Source organism: Apis dorsata, unplaced genomic scaffold (assembly GCF_000469605.1).
Source record: "Apis dorsata unplaced genomic scaffold, Apis dorsata 1.3 scaffold_220, whole genome shotgun sequence".
NCBI classification, from domain to species: domain Eukaryota; kingdom Metazoa; phylum Arthropoda; class Insecta; order Hymenoptera; family Apidae; genus Apis; species Apis dorsata.
Genome location: NW_006263502.1, coordinates 133,889 through 141,779, shown reverse-complemented (window position 1 = coordinate 141,779; position 7,891 = coordinate 133,889).

Below are 7,891 nucleotides of genomic sequence, written 5' to 3'. Positions count from 1 at the left end.
TCTTATCAATATATTGGATCCACTCGATACAAATATCGTTTTCCATTTTACGCAATCAACGATCATTAGTTGGTAATATTTTAAATTTCAATTGAACAAAGATACCTCGTAATCATCATTTAAAACACACGGCAATCTTAATTCTATTGGTTTCATTAAAATAAATCTTTTTCAAATAAACATATAATTGAAAATCAAAATATTAAATGTAATTTTTCGATAAAATGATCGTGACAAGTGTCTCGAAAGAAAGAGAGTCTAGACGAGTCAAGGGATGAATTAGAATCGTAAGGGTGGCCTGTCACGCGATTGTCTTCCTTTTTGGAACATCCTTAAAAGCGGCGATCATGCGAGTTTCACGGAAGTTCAAAGGTGTTTCGTGTCGGTTCGCATTACATTTTCTCAATCATGTAAATGGATTTTCGTTATCTGTCTTCCTTGATAAAAGGTTATATTCCGGAAATATAAAAATGATAACGTGAACAGGGGAGATCTCATCGAATTATCGAGTCCCTTTGATATTTTTCTTACGGTTAAACCATTCGTCGGAGGATAAAATTTCTTTGAAACGTAATATGTAGATTTTTCTTGTAGATTGTGGAGAGAATTTTATATCATGTAAAATGTATAAATATAAGTATATTTTATAAAAATATGTGAAAAAATTTGATTCTTTTGAATTCAGAATAGAATAAAATAGAGAAAATAGGGAAAAAGTTAGTTTAATGAATGTTGATTAGAAAAAAAACTTTCGATTTATAAGAAATATAAAATAAAAATAATGTGAAAGAATCTGCGACAAGATAGAATGAGGCAAGTAGAATAGATAAGCATATAGACAGACACATTAAATGACGGAGAAAAGAAGTCGTGGAAAATTAAAATTGATGATAGCATATAATCCATCAACTGCAAGAAAATGCATACTATGCATACCATCTAAACAATATAATATAAACAACAAAAGAACAAATACATCTAGTATCTAGTAATATCTAACAGAAAAGATGAAAATTACAAGTAGAAATATATTTGACTAGACAGGTAATCACATTTAAGTATCTTTTATTTAAATTTTTATTTAATTTAATTTAGCTTACAACGAAAAATTAATATTTTACTTACATAAATAATGTAATGTAAATTAGAAAAGATTGTATATGTATATGTATCTTAATAATAAATCAATATGTAAATCATAATTAAATTTAATTATGTATCATGTATGTATACATTATGAGTATACATAATAGAAAATTAATACCAGTCTAGTAATAATTTACGCTTGTATAAAGAATAATAAATGAAAAAAAGATCATATAGTATATAATTCAGAATATTTTCACATCTCATGAATTCTAACGCGTATTTTATCGAAAAAGAAATCCAGTCTTTAATTATTATTTCCCTGATTAAAATACGATCGTACACACATCTTAATTAATCAAAACGGTTTTAAAAGTATTATAAATCAGTAATATAAATCAGAACGTTTAAATACGTAATATAAACCCGTCGTATATTTTAACGAAAAAAAAAAATTCACACCTTCTATTAAGATTCACGTATAAACAGCGTATATCTATTATACACAAATTATAATTAAGCAAACAGGTTTGGAAAAGGTGTTGCACACCGATACGTAGATCAACAAGTAGTATAAGGGCGGATCCGATCAGAACAGGCGGGGGTGATTTGCATGCAGAAAGTATCTCGCGTTATTCTCCAACACTTTTACGGTCTAACAAACAACTAAGATTTGTAGCTAGACTCGAGTAACGAGCGCTATCGTTAAATTGCCGTATTCCGCAACGGAGAAGTGAAAATTAAGGCGAGAGCTTGCCTCTCGATACGAGAGGCAGCCAGCTGATGAATGTGCGCGAGCGACCTGTTCACGGTATTTTTGCAACTTCCATTTACGTCCGTATAAAACAGAATCCGTTGCAAGTCGCAATTTTTATCGTACAGGTTGAGAAGTGACGAGTTTTTCTCTGTCTCTCTCTCTCTCTTTCTCTCTCTCTGTTCTGTCTCTTCGTTTCTCTTTGCTCGTTGCGATATAATAAATCGATGGATTTGCTTCAACGAAGGGTGTATCACGTACAAAACTAAGGTTGCAATTTGTCACCGTTTACAATTGTTATGAAGGAGCAGAAATCTTTTCGAAAATTTTATTGGATGAGATTTTGAGATTTGAAAAATTTGTGGAATGATAGGAATCTGATTGAATGAATTTTTCTGAAGAATTATTGTATACTTGAGAGATACGTTTGAATGAAAAGAGTGCAGTTTTAAAATTGGACTTGTCGAATTATTTTCATTCTTTTTTAATTTAGAATATAATTAAAGCACAAATTTTTTTGCTATGTATCGATTAATATTAATAAATATTAAATGATATATTAATAGATAATTTTAGATTAATATTGAATTTTATGGAACAAGATCAAAATCTTCTGTATCTTTTTGCACGATTATAATAAATAAAAATTCGAATTAAATTATAGAATTCATCAAAATACTTTTAAAATAAATTACATAATATCCAGATTCCAAAAGTCGAGTTAAAATATCTGGATAAAATTTAAAAGAAATTTGTTTAAGAATGTTTTAAATTTATCTTAACAGAATTTTAAAACCGGAAGTAGTCACAAATCATTTTGGACGTTGATTTATCTGAAAGAATAACAAAACGAAGTAAGATTGAGAAGAGCGTTCCTGCGGTCGACATCAATTTTTAGCTTGGACGGAAGGAAGATTAGTCGTCGGTGATGAGATTTTATGGAGAAGAGGAGAACTATTACTCCTCTTTTGATGTAACAACTTCCGGTATCCGGTTTTACTCAAGGCAAACAATTAATTATCGGGAAAATGTATTTTAAAAGATGTAGCGATTATCGATCAGCTGATTATTTTTCAAATTATCGCAACACTCGGATAAATCCGCAATTCTGACTATTGGAAATTGAAATTAAGGGAAAACTGAAAGACGTGTATGCATTAAGGAAAAGTTTAACAAATAAATTCTTTGTGTGAATTTAAATTTTAATTCCAAATACAGTTCAAGTAAAAAAAAATTCTATTGATGAACAATTTGCAATAAGTACCTAATAAAGTGAAATAAATAAATTAATAATTAATTAGTACGAGATTTTATAGTTGCTAAAATCTTAATCAAAGAACTTCAGCTAAAAAATTTCTCAAAAAAATTAAATCTATTAATTAATTAATTAATTGCAATATACAATTTTGTTAATTTAATTCATTTATTCATTCAATATCTAATTAATACTATTCTATTTATTCTATCAAATTAAAAATTATCCAATTTCAATTCCATTCACATAGCTTACCCTTAAATGCCTTCCATCCACTTTTTACCAAAATTCCTTAACTCGATCCTATCAGAAACAGAGCCAATATCTCAGACGAAAAAAAAAAAAAAGGAACATCCCTGATTGTCCATCGGCCAATAAGCTTCATTTCCGATCACCTTTCTCCCTTTCTATTATATTTCGAACGCGTCTCGCCAAACTTTCTATATACATACCATCGGTCCATCCACACGAAACACGTGAGAAGCGAACCAATACTCGTTGGCTTCCTGACAGACACCATCTCCGGCTGATTCCGTTCGACCAAGGACGCTACAGTTAGGTGCCACACCCTCTTTCCTCCTCGTCACCGATTCTTTCCTGCTCCCCCTTCCTCCCCCTCCGCCCCTCTCTCTTAAATGGCGAGAGGAACAGGATGAAGGAGAATCGTTTGATGAATCGACTCTGAACTACGTCCGGCATACGTAAACTACTGGCGGGGATGGGGAGTCGTGAACGATGTCATCTTCTAGAATGCCGAGGAAAGCAAACCCTTCGTAACGGTTGGAAACACTTGGAAGTGATTACAGAAGAGAAGTCTCTTGTTGGTGCTGCGACGCGGACACTCGAGAGGCCAGTTCGCTGACGCGAATTGCTCCTGGTAATGGGAAGCTTTGCCAGCTGCAATTGAAGAGGGATTGATGGGATGGAACACTTGCTACGAAATTTTTTCTTTTCTCTTCTCTTCTTTTCTTCCTCTTTTTTTCTGTTTGGTTAATTATGAAGCAGTGTTTTTTTGGATATTTGTGAATTTAATCTGCATTTTGAGTAGCTAGGCTTGTAAGTTTTAATGGAATAAAGGTTTTAAGTTGAAATTGTTTCTTAAATGAGAAAAGTCTTCGACATTTTTTTTCTGTTTTTAATTCTTTTGCTTCTAATGGTGGAAAAAATTATATTTTGATTATAAAAAATATATTTTGATATATATATAAGGATTAAAGATAAATTTGTTACAAAAGGTGAAAAGTAAAATGAAGAATTATTAAAGAAGTAGAATAAATCTCTTGGAAATGGAAAGTGAAATTTTTCAAACAATGCAAAATGCCTGTGTCTGTCTTTAAAAATCTTTCTAGTCTCTTATATTTCTTACATTTCTTTTTTCTTTTAATAGCAAAAAAGTATTATTCTAATAAATAATAACAAAATGAATCTTTGAAGATAATAAAATATAAAAGAATTTTCATAACTGGATAAACAACTATTTGTTATATATTTTATATTTATGATTAAATATCCTGTAATGGAATTTTTATTATTAATTACATTTTTTTCATAGTATAGCTATCTACTTCAAGTTGATCCATTTCTTTGTCCTAAAAAATTATCGAAACACCTTACCTTAAAAACTTTTCCTAAGTCTCTTTACAAAATAAAATAAAATAAGAACAAGCATCCTACAACGATCCCCCAAAATTTAACCACCAAATACCAAAGTGTCCATAACAAAGAATCCACACATCCCAAAAGCGATCCTTCACCCAAGCCCGCCTTTCACCCAAAATTCACGCAACAATCGGTGTCGTCTGGACGCCGCCTTTAGGGGTAGGTTTGGAAAGGGTAAACTGAACCCCGTCCCACGAGGTACATATTGTCAGTTTCAGCCTCGGTCTTCGCTACTTGTAGACTCTGTAATTTCCGGCTGCCACTCGACCCGCTCTTATTTCCCGTCACGTTCGCCATTCGCGTCGCTTTTCTCGCCGGTCCTTGCCGGCCCTTTAGGTGTAATGGAGCCGAGAAACAGATAATTACCCCCTTGGCCCTCTTTGCCCCAAAAGAATCGGTACTCGACCCGCCTCCCGTATCCTACCCCAGTCGTTTTTCGTTCCGTTTGTATCGACCATTCTCCTTGCAAAATGGAAACTCACACGGTGGATGAAAGTTTAGGATTGCTCTAAGAAGAAAGAAGATCCATTTTGTTTCTTTGAGGAGGAAGAGGAGGCAGACGATGGTTTTAAATTTTTTGAATCGAGTAGCAGGATCGAGTAATGATATTAAGATTGCAGAAAGGCACAAATGAATGATAATGAATTGATTTTAATATTTTTTTTCACGGTTTCAAAACTAAAATTTTTCCTGTCCTCATCGAATTCGAACACGTATATTTAACTTGCAATTCTTAAACTTAAAAATCGTAATAAAATCCTCCAATTTTTATAAACCTTTATCGAAAAAACGCATTCATTAATTCTCAATTCGGAATCGATCTTCTAAACTGCGCCACACATTTTCCAAACCCCCTTTACATCCGAAACATCTTCTTTCCACGTCACTCGTGACCCATTAATTCGCAATTCCCCGAATCGGAGACGCGTCAGATTCGAGCGACGATTGCCACCCTTCCACGAGGATTGGAGGGAGCGTAGTAAAGCATAGCTGAAATTCGAATAAATTACACCGTGTTCCGGGCGTTAAGCGGGAAAATTTGTCGGCCGATTACCGTGGAAATTCGTGGATGGCCGCGCGCAATCGGCTGCTCTATCGTGGCAGATATGTCCGTATCAATGCGACACGGAGAGATGTATGATAGACGATCGCATTATTGGCCCATATTTCACCCTCGAACACGCCGCCACGAACAGCTACTGCTTCATTTTTATTGGGCGGATTACAAATATGTGCCAGCCGGTTGAAAGAGGGTTGGGCGCCGATATCCGTGAGGGTGGGGGAGGGGAAGGGTGATCGCGGCGGCGCCGATAAAACGACTGTTTTATGCAAACCGCGTTATCAATGCGGCGTAAACCGGGCGTTGACTCCTTCCGCCGGAAACCAACCTCTGCCTCTCCTTCCTTCGACGTCTTGGGTTTTTGCCGGCCTGTTGTTGGAAGGGCTCGTCACGCGCCCGTTTGGAGGAGGGTAATAGAGAGGCTGGAAGGGGCGAGTTGTGGATTCGTTGCTGAGAATGGTGGAAAAAGAATGTTGTAAATTGAAGAAGGGAGGGATAATACTAGGTGGAAGAAGAAATCTCTCTTTTCTAGAGAGAAGGAATCGACGATGAACGATAAATTTTGGTATTTGGTATTATACGATGATATGATTCCTTGATTATTTTAAATTGTTATGTTTTTCAGTGAATGATTGAACTGTCAAGTTGAATTTGTCAAGTTTTGTCTTCTTCTCAGAAATTTGGAATAAGAAATTTTAATTTTTCCTCATTCCCAAATGGAAGTATTCATTCTAGAAAATGTATATAATTATGTAAGAATGTTTATATTTTTATGTAAGTTTTAATTTATTCTTATATATTCAATATTTTTTTGATACAACTTTTTTTATTAAAATAATCTTCCTCCAAAATGATTCATTTATTTTTTGTTACAGTAAGCTTCATTTGCAGCTTCATACCAAGCACGATTGTTAATTGAACATCTTAGTTTTTCGTAATGTGCATTGTGCTTGCCCTTTTAATATAAATTCTTTGTTCACGATATTCGAGTAACTCTGAAAAGCTGTTAATTTCTTTTTTCATTCTTCTTTTTCTCCCAGCATGGTAAAAGACAAAATTCATTCCATTTTCCATCTCCTTTCTTTTTATTTTTCATTTAAACGCTTCCCTGTCAACGCGCTTCGTCGAATCGCTCTGTTTTTCTCTTGGACAAAAAAAGAAAAAATAAAAATAACGTGATAAAGAAACTCGACGAATTAATAATCTGTTTATCTGTTTCATCGTTGAATCAAAGATATATTTTGAGCATCGATGTTTCTCATTTACGGAGACATGAGAGTCAAAAGATTTATTTATTTATTTTATTTTAATAAAAAAATTAAAAATCTATTTATTCGTCACAATAATTGGATTAAATTTCGTTTGAAAGTACAGAAAAGTCAATCGTAATCTCGAGTTTGGATTTGGATTTAATAAGTTTAAATTTTGAGTTTGAATTTGGAATTAAATTTAAATTTTGATTTAAATTGGACTTTGTATTTAAAGCAACGTTTAAAAGATATATCTACATTACATATGGTTGCACGTATATGATAATCTCCAAGCCATACGTTATAAGATTTTAAACGTGAATCAGATAAATTGATAAAAGAGAAAAGAGGAAAAAAGATACATTTATCTCCATATTGGATCTATAGAAGAATATTCATTGGAGCTGATGATTGCATTATCGTGATTCCATTTTACGAATGCAAAGAAATCGTTTGTTCTATTTGTAATTGTTCCATCATTATTGTATCATGCATACACCGCTCCATTTGCGATTGGAATTTTTCATAACGAAATAAACTGAATGTATGAAAATATTTGCCTTCGTTCCGATTAAGCTAAAGAATTTTAAACGCTCGAAATATGATCTTCTGTATTTTTTAATTCATTTTGCGAGTAAGCATCAAGTTCGATTAGACTCTAATCAATTACTCATCTCTCATTATTTCAACATGGGAAGAAATCTTTCACGTGTACATTGTAAAAAAAACGCCAATAAAAAAACCAAGCCAATCAACTTCACCAAACGACAAACAATAATCTCTACAACATCGATCCGTTCGAACAACAAGAATCAATCAACCGAATA